General features: G+C 38.5%; 1 long non-coding RNA gene across 1 annotated transcript; it reads right to left on the bottom strand.

The window, feature by feature from the left end:
• Positions 1–5,313: 5,313 nt before the first annotated feature.
• On the bottom strand, positions 5,314–12,685 carry LOC148133328 (uncharacterized). Its single transcript, XR_015747312.1, has 3 exons — positions 12,493–12,685; positions 11,883–12,010; positions 5,314–6,195 (listed from the first exon to the last, which is right to left on the bottom strand). It is a non-coding gene; the product is annotated as an uncharacterized LOC148133328 (long non-coding RNA).
• Between the last annotated feature and the right edge of the window lie 1,162 nt (positions 12,686–13,847).

Below are 13,847 nucleotides of genomic sequence, written 5' to 3'. Positions count from 1 at the left end.
AAAAGGAAAGATCCAAGAGTTCACACCCTTTTTATCTTAGAAACTTTATTAAAGTTAAACATTAGTTTAGCACATTGACTAACTGCATTTGGATTGGTCAGCATGTTATACAATGAAAATTTAAGAAAAAAACCATGCTGGATCTGACCAAAGGCATAGGATGTCTAGTATTATATTCCTGCAGCACTTTGCCAAATATCTATGACAAATATACCGGCCAGGGATGTATGGAATCAGCCTCCTCCTATAGATGCTCCTCAAGAATTATGATGCAAAGCCTCTGATATTGAAACTCGTATATAGTTAAGAAAATGAATTGCCCAAATAAAGTAAATCTGGTTGAGCCAAAAGTTAACAAATTCATGGTCTGTGATAAGTTTAGAAGTTTTGAAACTGTAGAAGTCACTGAGCAAGATCACTTGTGGAAGATCCAGTTTAGCCAGTTGAAATCCTCTGAGAACTTTTTCCATTGACAAAAAGATACTCAAAGTTAGCAGTTGCTCTCAATGCCAGAAGACATGTATATAACACTATTTCTATACCTTAGGATCAAAACATACTACATATAACAACTCATAAGATCCAAAAGGCTCTCTCTCTCTCTCTCTCTCCCTCTCTCTCTCTCTCTCTCTCTCTCTCTCTCTCTCTCTCTCTCTTTTAAGACAAATTAAATTTTGGGACTAGGGTTTAGAATACAGAATTGATAGAAGGATAATTCCATCCTCATTTATCTGCTCCCAAATATATTCTCTTATACTTTCTTCTCCAGCCTTTATGTCCCATGACTAAGTCAAAATATTCCCCAAATTTGCTAAGTTCCTGTTACACTTGTTGCCTGATTTAATTTGGCCTTTCAGATGTAACATGCTAAAGTTTTATAGCAGTTATAGAGTGTTGGATTGGAATTGTAAAAATTTGGATCAAGCTTCCACTTGATCAGGCAGTAGTTGGATAACTGGGTACCTGTAAGTCAGCCACTTTTTCTTGGCCCAATCAATTTATGTAATAGATAGAATATAAGGTAGGGTATAGGATAAATATATAGGACAGGATAATAGGATAAAATAGCCAAAATCAAGCTTAGTTGTTACTAAAATGTAAATTTTCCCATAAACTAAACAACTCAAGCTGTTCAGGTAGAGGGTTTGCATGACTGAATTTTCCATGCCTCCGACAAAAGAAAGAGCTGGGTTTTGAATTTCATCCTTTGATGAAATGTTATTTACTCTATCAATGGCATCTTTTCTCATTTAGTTATTTGAAATCACAGGAGGTTTCACCTGTAGTTTGAACAGTACAATCCCAAAAGGCATTTACCATCTGATTAAGTATGAAAATGAAATTGATAACATTTGCATCTTTCCATCTAATTCATGTACTGCTGCAATCATTTGTAATTGTAGGAAACCAGCCTGACTTTGATGCTTTGGTTTCGTAGTTCATTAGAAATCAAAAGCATATGTTTTGTGTGTGTCAAGGTAATAAATAGATTTATTTTGGAAAGTAGACAAAACCTGGCAGACATGGAAGAGTAAAAAGAAGGCTCTCCAATTCAAGTTGGTTTAAAGCACTACATGGCCTAGGACCAGGTTAATTGAAGGATTGCTTTTCCCTGATCCCATCCATTCCGCTCACCAAGTTTCATAGAATGGGTATATTATGTTTTACAACAAAAACAGCTACATTTAGCAGCTTCTAAACAACAGGGTTTTTCTGCTGTAGTAGTACCAGTACAGTGAAATCTTCTCCCCCTGGGAATAAGGTTGGCCTCGTAACTACCAAGCTTCTGAACGTCTCTCAAGACCTGGTTATGCCAGTAGATCTGGAGACTCCGGGGAACAGGGGAATTTGTGAGGTGGTTCCTTTATTATTAATATTCCTGCATCTAGTTATTCCCTTTTCCTGATTTAGTTTTCTTATATATTTTTATTCTTTTTAATAATTGTCATATAATGGTTTTAACTAATGGTTGTCTTACTTATTTACTGGATTTTTGCATGTCCAGAGTCACTTTCTATATATATAAATCAATCAATCAATCAATCAATCAATCAATCAATGTAGTTTAACTAAATTACTCTAGGGATTGAATTTTACAAATCCACATACAGTTAGATTTTATTGTTCTGTTTTGTTGTTTGCACAGCTCAGTTACATTTGAATTTCAGACATTATCCAGTTAATCTGACAGAAATCAGTAAGAATGTGATTAGCCAAACAAAATTTACTTTTCACTATTAATATTAAACTTGCAAAATGGGATTAACAGCTCACCCATGGATCTGACAATGATCATGTCACAACATTACATCAAGGGAAATCTTCAGGTCAAATATCAACTGGGGCTCCTGAGTAAACATTAACCTCACAATCCACAAGGACAATTTTGTTCTTGGACAATGAACAAGTTCACAATACAGTTAACCAGTTAATTAAGAGTATCATTTATAGCTTTTCATATCTATTAAGAATTTTTATCTAGAGTGTGGAAGGAATGATTTACTTCTTCCAAAACATGTATCAGCCTAGAAAATAGTAATAGTAAATTTAGTTGGTGCTAAATTGGGATCATGGCAACTGAAAATGCATAAATATACTTTAAATATTTGAAAGTGTTTATTAACAAAATACCAGGCCAATAGAGTATTAAATTGTAAGAAAATGAAAATAATAGAAAGGAATGGGATTGCCTACAGAAGGCTGGCTGGCTGGCAGATGCCCTTAAACATATCTCATTTACACTTCTACTCTTATTGATATATACAAGTACATGTCTCATAATAAGTATATCATTTACAAATGTATAAATATACGCATATTTTGTCCTGATTTCTAAAATGTAGCCCGAATATAGAAGGACATATACAAGATATGTGAAAAAAAATCCTTACTGGACTAAAGAACAACACACAGGAAACTTAAGTCATATAATTGGTGCAGTACATTCTTTTTAATCATAACAGCCGCAAATGTGAATATCATTTGATTTATGGTAATAATAATTTGTTAAATTTATATTCCTCCTCTCTTCTGGGATTAGCAGGTAGCTAAAATGGGACTTTTCCATCATATTTCCCCATAAAAAGCACCTGATAAGAAGCCCTTGTGCACAGTGGTTAGAATGCAGTATTGCAGGTTAATTCTGACCATCGCCTGGAGTTCAATCTTGACAGAACTCCGGGTTGACTCAGCTTTCCATCTTTCCAAGGTCAGTAAAATGAAAACCAAAATTGTTGGGGACAATATACTGACATTGTAAACGGCTCAATGAGTGCTGAACAGCACTATGACAACACTGCTACTGGTTCGGCCCGGTTCTGCCAAGCTGGTAGCGGCAATGAGCAGTGGAGACCAAACCGGTTCTCTCTGCCACTCTGTTGTTGGGCCCACCTGCCCACCTGGGCTCCCATACTCACCTTATCTTCTGCTTTTGAAGTGCAGCTGCTTTGTGTGGACAGAAGAGTGCTGCGTGGAAGCTTCTGAAGCGACCAGGAGAGTGCAGGCTTGCAGGAGGTGAGTTGAAATGCTCTGCGCCTGCGCAAACGTTTCTGCATCTGTGCAAAGTGTGTGTTTGGTGCATGCGTTCACGCAAAGTGTGTGCATGCATGCAAAGCACACCCACCAAGCCACGCCCACCAAACCGGTGGTAAAAGTTTTTGAATCCCACCTCTGACTATGATGTATATAAGTCTAAGTGCCTTTAGGCAAGTTGGGCTAAGTTTCCTGTTGACTTTTCATATATAAGGGTGGATTTGAACCAGGGTATATCTCAGAATGGCAAGATGATAGACCAAACTTCATGATGCTTCTCCTGTTATTTTTGTACATGTATTGCATGTTCAATCTTGCATTACAGTTTTCAATTTGCCATCTTGCAGATTTAAGCAAATGCATAGCCAGGGATGTCTATGGTCTTCTTAATCTTAAACCAACACCTTACCAAATATATATTCTGCAGATTTTCAGGAAGTAGCTTCAAATATTTTATCACAATCAATTTTGGAAACATTTAAAAATAGTAAATAAAATTATTTTTATTTTATTTTATTTATAGCATGGGTAAAAGCATGTTAAAGAGAGATCCTACCAGAAATAAGGAGAAATTTCTTAACAGTAAAAAGGGAACAAAGGGAACATCTTGCTTCCCGGAATTTCAGGTGTTCTATCATTGGTTTTGAAGAAAAGACAGGACATTCATTTGTCCAGATGGCATAAGGGCTCCTGCCTTGGGCATTGACTAGAAGACCTTCAAGGTTCCCTCTATCCCTATGATTCTACAAACCACTCCCTTTCAGACAGAAACAACATGGCTAAGGAAAGGATGACACATACACACAAGTCTAATCTGTCTACTATGTTGCAAATATCATACTGACCAAAACAATGCAATGTCCTCCAATTTCAAAATGCAAAGTTACAAAAAATGTTGTGAAATTCAAACTCTGAAAATAGCTTTATGAAAAGCTAATGAAAATAGGTTTATTTTAAAACCTTTTCAGTTGCTTTATGAGCCAACCATATGAGCTTGTGTTTTGCTGTTTCTGGTCTCTGGGTTTTGTGAGATTTTTGTAGTCTTATCTCTTATCTCTTTATTTACCTTTTAGAAGATTTTTGAATTTTCTGTCTTATTTCTCTCATGGACATCATGGATTTATGTGATTTAGTTACATGATAATGTTTGTCAGTCATAATTCAGTAAACAAACAACTTAACAGTGCTTTGCTAGATTGGACCCTTGATCCATCAAGTTCACCAGTCTATGCCCATAATGACCAACCAAGTGCCCAAAGAAGCATATTAGTCTCCTATCAGATGGCCTTTAGAGGCACTTACAGTGTCATCAAAGTTAATAGTCCTGGATCCCTTGACTTCATAATTTGGTCTAACCCTTTTTTGAAACCAGGTAACTGGTGGCCAGCACCATTTTCTTAGTATGGCCTGACCCAGTTGTACAAAGTAGGTTCAGAATAACTGTGCAAACCAATGAAAGCAAGACACGAAAGAATGTTAAGGAGGTGATAAAATTAATTGGCCAGTCAATCCTACTAATATCAGACAACCCAACATATTTATTCATTTTATTTTATTTTTATTTTTTTATTTTATTTTTATTTATTTTGATTTGTCAATCGCTTACAAGATACTAGGTATAAGAATATACATAGTTATGAATACATGAAATGGGTACATATAAGAAAAATAAAAGAAACAATAGGACAGGGATGATAGGCACGTTGGTGTGCTTAAGCATGCCCGCTACAGACCTCTTAGGAAAGGGGTGAGGTCAATGGTAGTATGATTCAACCTACCCCAAATTCTCTGTACACATCAAAAGTTACAATGTTTTCTGTTGTCAGAATCTCAGGAGGAGAAAAAGGACCAGATTTTTAGGATTACTGCAGAAAGTTATTCTTATTCTATTCACTAAACTGATCATGGCATTATTTTAATCTAGAATCTATTTCATATTAGTGATTTGAATAAAACTCCATTGAATTGAGTCTCCAGAACTTTGCACAAAACTCGAAATTAGTGTCATATCTAAATTTGGCACTCAGTTAAACTATGGCTACTAATAGATGAGATAACAGGAAGCTTCCACTGTGGCAGGAATTTAACGATAGAAATTTACTTTGTATTTTTAATAAATGTATTTAACTTATTTCTATCTTCAAACATGAAAATCCATATGTTTATTTGTATAAATTTGCAATTCCAAACTGAATTGCAAGGAACTAATTAAAGCTATAAAATGTATTCATATTATCCACTTGTGAGCTTTTGGCTTAATCTGTTAATACAATAATTGAACCTGAAGCACAGCTTGTTCTGCCTTATTCTTGGATCAGTAATATGAACATTGAAACATTTCTTTGACTTCCAGTAAACCATGCTTTTCTTTGGATTTTTCCTCCTTCAATTATTAGTAAAGGTCTCAATTAAGTGAACCCTTATCACTAGGTTAATTTGTAACCAATATATTAAAGTTAATTGGAAGGTAATATCTCAGGTTCAGTAAGGAAGTGGGAATGTGTTCGCTTTAGGACCCCTAAAATGTTTTGCAAGCATTAGGATTTAACAATAATGATTAGATGTACCTCTTGTAAGAATCTGGGCTTCCAGGAACAGCCAGACTTCCAAATGTTCCTTTGCTATCTGTTCCAAATTTCCAGACTTTCCAGATAATTCAGATGACTGTAAAGTCAAGCATAAATATGTTGACATTAAAAGTGGGGTTTCAGTGATATGGTGTGTTGTAGTTTTGCTTTGCAAAGACAGACTGTTATTTTATTCCATTATTATCACATACGGATTAAGCAGGCATGCAAAAAGTGTTATCCAGTGGTCATTTGAAGCACACCAACATTGTTTTGTGTCCCCCAGATTCCCAACTCTAAATCTTCTCTTCTCTTCCTGTTCCCCTTCCCCTTCCTTCCTTTCTTTTGCTAGTTTCAAGGGGCTTTAACTACTAGTAGTTGATCCTTCTGTGGTTCAGTGTATTTTGAGCAGTAAGTTCTTTCCAACCCTTTTGATTAATTGTGGTTGTTTCCACTTATTCTGTCAGAAACCTATAATGATTTTGAAATGTTCTGCACCAACATTTATGAGATCTGCCTATCTTCTATTTTCTCTGATTAATGTCACAACTGATTGTGGTATTGGCACAATGTTGACCTGGAAGATATAAAACATGTGCCACGCAGCATATCCTTCACTCTTCCACTATGTCCTATATCCACTTTAATCACTTCTTTATATGATCACCATGCAACTGCAATGCGTGACATCTTTCATAGGTAGCACAGTCAAAATACATGTAGGTTTTGTGTTACTTACCATGTCATCTTCCATGTTCCACTGGTATATATTACAACTGGCAAATGAATACCGTTATAAAATCAGAGCTTTGTCTCAGTGTTAATAGGTTACACAGACCAGACTGGATGAAACCAATGATATACTACTTCCAGTCCTGGATTTAACATCTATCATAGCTTTTTACTGCGGTGCTTCTTTAGGTGTCTCCCCAAGAAGGTTCTTTTAGAAAAGAAATGGTGTCGAAGCCACACTGGTGGATTTGTGGTCAAATAATATATTTTAATTCTGGTGATCTATCTTCAAGTCTAAGGAGGAGTTAGAATCAGAAGGACATATCTGCCATTGGTTCACATATTTACAACTGAAAGAAAGATTTACCATATTTGCCGGCGTATAAGACGACTTTTTTGCCCTGAAAAACATGCCTCCAAGTGGGGGGTCGTCTTATACGCCGGGTCGCTTATACGCCGGCAAATCATAAATGGGAAGCACTGCGGCTGCCCGAATGACGGTGGTGCGGCCGTAAGCCTGGGATAGCCAGTCGCCTTCCCCCACCCTCCCGACCCTTGCGGGTTGTGGTGTCCTGCTGCCGCTGAGGCCGCTGGTTCGCGACGGTCCCCGCTTACCCCTCCCCCGTCCCGTCCCCGGCGTATTTAGTTGGAAAATTTGGGGCCTCTGCTCAGCAGCGGCTGCCTCCAGCAACTCCTCTGCATTTCCCTCAGTTGCGTCGCGTGTTCCCCGCGCTGGTAGGCAGGTTGTGCGTGTGTGTGTTCCTAATCAAACCGGCGCCCCAGTTCCCCCACCCCTTGTCCATTTGCCGGTGGCTTCGCCTGGCTCAGGGACCGGATCAGGATCGCGGCAAGATTATGTAATGCCGGCTGGTTCCGGCTGATGGGGCTGGACTGCCTGCCGTCTCGTCGCATGCACGCACAGGGGGAAGAGCGGTGAGTGCCCGCCGAGGGTCCCAAAGCACGCGGCAGCCCGTGAGCGGGACCACCCACTAGTGCTCCTGACCTGAGGAGAAGGCCTCGCAATCAACCCTCGCTGTTTCCCTCAGCTGGGAACCTCTTTCAGAGGTGCCATCAGAGGTGCCACCAATGTAGGAATCCTCAGGGAAGAAGCCCAGAGCCCCCTCTGGCAGAATGAGCGCATCTATTGCAGCGGGGCTGCATTATGAAACCATTAAAGTCACTTTCGCCGGCAATGTGTTTTGGGTCAGCTCTGCTCTGTTGGAAAGTCGGCGTTGTTTTCACTCTACCAGTTTCAGCCTTTCACCTTAATTATGAAAGTCCCTTCGGTCCCCTCCAATCAATGGAAGGTTGTTAAGAGTTAGGTGCCTGTGTAGCAGCTTCCTTAAAGGATGAGGAAGTCGGTTTGGTGCCTTGACTTCTCAGAGAAGTGGTGGGGATAAACAAAATAAAAGAAGAGGAAAAGTTCTTGAAACAGGAATCTCCCTGGAGAAATTTATTCTCAGAAACCCTGGATTTCTTGGGGAGTTTTAAAGGCAATTGCTTGAACCCAGTGATGTAGGCATCCTTTCCTGCTTGTTTCCAGTGCTTGAGGATGGTACTTTGCTAGGAATTGCTTCCATCCATTTACTACCACATCTGAGCAAAAGAAATGGCTTCTTTCCATCCTTGGTTTTACAACGCTGTCAGTGCTTTTGATGCCCAAGTAAAGGAAAAGTCCTTTACTCTGAGGAACATGCAGTTAGTTGATTATACTTTTCCCTCTATGGGGAGAGACCCAAGGAAGAAAGAGAGCAGCAAAGTTTATATGGGTTGCAAAATAGCCCGTTTCACCTCTTCTTTATGTCCTTTCTCACCCATATTTTCTTCCCATTGGTGGTATGCTTTCCTGGGTTTATCCAGTTCTGAAATTAGGACTATTTACCTTTCTCTGATGGGGACTAAAATATGGATGATGCTTCAAAAATAAGACAAGATATTATTGGGCAACTCAGAAATAATAAACCACTCTACCAGGAAACTCTTTCCCAAGCCTTGCATGTTAAAAAAAAAAAAGAGAGAGCTGGAGCCCAATGAGGGGGATGCCTTCTCTGGTTTGTTGCAGCTGAGGCCGGGCGGTGCGAGCGGAGGCCGGGCAGTGCGAGCGGAGGCCGCTGAGCGCCTGCTTCCTTGGGAGCTGGGAGAAGGAGGCCCGCCACATCGGCCTGAAGGCTGGCTGCTCCTTTCGGCTTCACGGGATTCGTTTCCACGGTGCACAAAAAGTGCCTCAAAAAAAAAAAAAAGTGCAAAAGTGGAAGGTGTGCGGAAGAGGGGGTAGTCTTATACGGCGAGTATATAACAAACTCTATATTTTGAGTGGAAATGTTGGGGGGTCGTCTTATACGCCCAGTCGTCTTATACGCTGGCAAATACGGTAAATCAGACAAAAAGATTTATGGGTTTGACTTTGCCAAAAATAAATTGGAAATCCTACTGTGTGGTAGTGGTGAACATATTATTGCTAAGGTATATAAATTATTATTGAATTTGAATTTGGAAAATGAATATGTAAAGCATTGCATGATTCAGTGGGCAAGGAACTCTGGATATAATGTATTGCTCGATCTATGGAAGAATATGTGAATGGAAGGCTTAAAATTTACACTAAATTATAATTTAAAAGAAAATTTCTATAAGATGATGTATCACTGGTATTTAACACCAGACAAGCTGTCAAGAATGTATAAAGGTATTTCAAATGAATGTTGCAAATGCAAATGTAAAATGTAAAGAAGGGACTTTTTATCATTTATGGTGGACATGTGACAAAGCAAAGAAATATTGGAGGAGGATTCACATCCTAATACAGAAGATTCTCAAAGTGAATATAAAGATAAAACCAGAAACTTTTCTTTTGGGTTTAATGGAAAAAGACTTGGGAAAAAATTGGAACTTTGATGTTAAATATGTGGATGGCAGCAAGACTACTTTATGCACAAAAATGGAAAGACACTTTGATTCCCACAATGGATGAATAGCTGCAAAAGTTGATGGAGTTAGCAGAGATGGCTAAATTGACTGCTTTAATTAAAGAAAAAAATTCAATTACTTTTGTTTCTACTTAGAAACCGCTCCTGGACTTTGTGCTTAAGGTGGGAAAAAAAATGAAACTTGGATTTTGATTTTTACCGATTAGATAGGTTTGTTGTTGTAGAATTGGCCAGATTATACTATTATGTAAAAGTAAAAAGTTGAGATTTGATTATTATCTTATTCTACTGCATCAAAGGGATTTGGAAATCAATGACTTTTCTTTCTTTTTCCTCTCTTTTTTACAGTTGTCCCTTCTCTTTTCTCTCCCCTATTCTTCCTATTATTTTCTTTTGTATTTTATATTGTAATATAAAAACTATTCAAAAAATATCTATTGCAGCTTCTCTATGACTGCAAAATGTGATTTGCAGAGAGGTAAACTGCTCTAACTCTTTGATATGTTCGCATCCACCAAGGAATCTTGTGGTTCTTCTAGAAATTCATCTTACTTTAAGCTTTTCAAATATATAAGGAATCCTTTTGACTCCTTAAAACTTCTAGAATCCTTTCCAAAATGAGTTTTCACCCTCCCACTTTTGCAGTGTGATTATTAACAGGGCCAAGCAAATGTTGGTAAGTTCTTAAATTGACAGGAGTTACATACCCCTATAGTAACAAGCATTTTAACAGGCTATAAAGCCAGTTTTTAAAACTGTATGGCATTTTTCCATATATTGTATGTGCTCCTGTTTAATGAATAGGGACATCTGGCTGGGAATTCTGACATCTATAATTCCAACTTAACTGGAGAGCAATAGGCTTGAAATGCAATAAAATATACTGTAGGAAACGCCTACATGACATTCTCCTGAACCTAATTTTATACTGCATGCCGCTTTTATGTTGTACATGTTAGTGGATAGGCAGCAACATTAATCAAACCTGGGAACCACAGAAATTACATTTCCTTGGTATCTGAGACAATATCGATAGATATTGCTACACATGCGATCAGCAATGTATGAGAGTCACAAAGTTATATTGGAACACTGAGCATAAAATGTCAAAGAGAAAGTTCGAAGTAGACAGGAAGGTAGAGAAAAGAAGAGAAAGGATGAATTTGGAATAGAAGCTTTTTTTAATGTCTGAAGATTGTGTAGCAAAATAATCTACCATTCCAAACTTCCAAAATTATCAACCACAAGTTCTGGATAACTCCAAAACTTGACTGAAGATTATTGAGAATTCCTTAGGGAAAAGGCAGCAAACAGCAGAGAGGAGTTCATAAATAACCATTACACCACTGTCCAAGTTTGTTTTTTTGTTTTTTGCTTGTTGCTTTGGTATGCCAGAAACAGCAATGTTGCTCAGGAAACCTGTCAAGTATTTGGCACAAATGAATTTCTCATTAATAGAATTCTCTGCAGCATCCAAAATTTATTTGGCAATCGTAGCAGTGAAGGGGAGGTTTCCAAAAACTTAAAACTCTTGCCATATAGTAGGATTTAAATTTTAAAATAATGCTAATTATTATTTCAATTTTTTAAAAGCTGCTTCCCAATAAAAACCAAATCTATCAAGACCTCTATGTTTTCTTAAATATCTTATTAAAATAAGAAATCATAGGGGGCTCATCGTGTATGCCTGGACATTACATGGATTCTTGCAGTGATGCCTAATAAGTTACTTCATCATTCCCATCTCTGCTAAAAGTCCAAGTCCAACAAGGACTCTGGTTTTTATATAATAATGGCTATGAATCATTTGTAAGAAACTTGGAAGCTAAAAATTAAACTGATTGTACCTTAGAGTATACCTTAAAACTCACATCCAAATTCACAATAAAATCTCTAATTAATCCTGATTGAATAGATACTGGGTCCAACCAAGAAAATCTATGTGCAGAGTCCCTGAAATTCACAGACAATTTTATTGCATTCAAAGTAGTCCAAAAGATGCAGTTCAACTTTATATTATTACACATACAGTAATTCATGGCATTTGTATAAGGATAACATTACACCAAAGATATTATTTGCCATAGTGATATACTGCGTGAATTATTCAGCATATTTAACATACATTTGGGGTTAAGGGTTACCTCTCTCCACCCAATTGTACAGTCAAACAAAGTCTTTCTGTATTGACTTTTGTGAACATAGGGTTTTTTCTATTTTCATCCTTTACTGCAGTGGCATTCTTGGTGTTCCCTTCAGTAAGAAAAGGGAATTTACTGAAGATTTACAGAAATATTTTAATAAATAACCCTATTAAACCTTATCTCCTTTGTGAATGATTGTGAACTCTGAAACAATCCAGGCTGTTACAACTATATGGCATCACTGTAGTACACAAAATAACTAAACCCTTGAAAACATGTTAAGTAAACCAAAAGACCCAGTAGCCCAAGAAGAAAAAATCACAAGTCATCTACAATATACAGTACAAATATTGTACCAACCACTGTGTAGAACAGACAGTCAGAAGACTGTCTATACCTGCCAACTAGCAATCAGAAGACATGGTGAAACTAAATCTCACAACGCATGGAGAGATTCAACCATAGTTTCAACTGAGAAATTGTAAGCATCCTAGACCAAGTCATATCCCAAATATTAGAGAATTCTTGGAAACATGGCATTCAGACAAATCAGCATTAACAGACATATATAAAGTAACCACATTTACATACCATTCAAAGGACACAATGAAAAAGTTAAGAAGGAAACACATTCTCTCCAACAGCCTACACCTAGATAAGCAGGGATTAACACCAGCCAAACTATCAAGCAGAAATCAGTACCCTAATCAAGGATACTGATATCCAAAGGGAAAAATCACACGCCCACCAACACTAGCAGAGCAAGTTACTATATATAGTCAGGGGGCACATTGCGTACTCACTAGAACTGATGATATGGTCTGGTTTGGTAATGAAGAATCTGCAAACAAACAAGTTCAGAGAGCACCAAAGACTCCATCAGCCATGAGCAACATGTAGTGTACCGTATTTGCCGGCGTATAAGACGACTTTTTTGCCCTGAAAAACATGCCTCCAAGTGGGGGCTCGTCTTATACGCCGGGAGGACTCCGACTCCCACTTCGAGCTTGAGTTGCAGCCGGGAGGGAGGCTGGGGGGAGGTGTGTGTGTGTGTGTGTGTGTGTGTGTGTGTGCGGGGTGTCACTGCCACGCGCTGCGCAACCTTTCCCCTCTTCCTTCCTTAGCGGTGTGGGGAGGAGAGGATTCGAAGATCCTCACGTGCGGCGTACTTTTCTTTTTCTTTTTTTCTTTTTGCACGCAGGTTTTGCATGCGGGCGGCTGTAGGTTAAGGATGGGGAGCCCCGGGTGGGTTATCAGGTTTTACGGTGCTTCCAACATGTGTGAACGGTGGGAGAGCAGAGAAGAGAGCGAGCGAGTGCCCGCTGTGTGAAATCCTGCCGTCAAAGCAACACTGGGGAGGCAGGGTATAAATTTACCAGGTTAATGTAGCAATGGTGATTAATGCCCAGAACATTGTTTGCGGGTATTGGGGTGTGTGTGTGTGTGGTGGTGGTGAGGAGAGGTTGTCCTTGAATGCGGAAAAGTAGGTGTGACCTTGTGTAGGAAAATAAAGAGATCCTTTTAGCGTGTTTGGCTTCTTTGCCTCCCTCGTTCGTTTTGATGTGGAGATAATGGCCTTCGGGCGGAGGGAAGAAAATTGTAGCTGGATCATTTCAAATTTCACTTACTCTCCTGTCTCACTTCAATATGTCTGAGCGACTCCAGATACTGGAAGACTTTTTGAATGAAAGTGTTACCTCCATATATTTTTTTAAAGAGGGCCACTTGGGGAAAAAAAAAGATTCTAAGGAATTCCTTGTTTCTTGATTAAAGAGAAGGCATTGAATATACTGTTCCTTGGCAGCCTTTTCAGTGTCCGGGTTTTGTGTGTGTGTGTGTGTGTGTGTGTGTGTGTGAGAGAGAGAGAGAGAGAGAGAGAGAGAGAGAGAGAGAGATCAGCTGTATTGAGAAGAGAACGTTTCCTGTGTTCTCATTTTATTTACAAC

Source organism: Notechis scutatus, chromosome 1, assembly GCF_049901735.1.
Source record: "Notechis scutatus isolate UNSWTSFEM ecotype Mainland chromosome 1, rNotScu1.2, whole genome shotgun sequence".
Lineage (NCBI taxonomy): Eukaryota > Metazoa > Chordata > Lepidosauria > Squamata > Elapidae > Notechis > Notechis scutatus.
The sequence above is the reverse complement of the archived record's forward strand: the minus strand, read 5'-3'. Positions and strand labels throughout refer to the sequence as shown.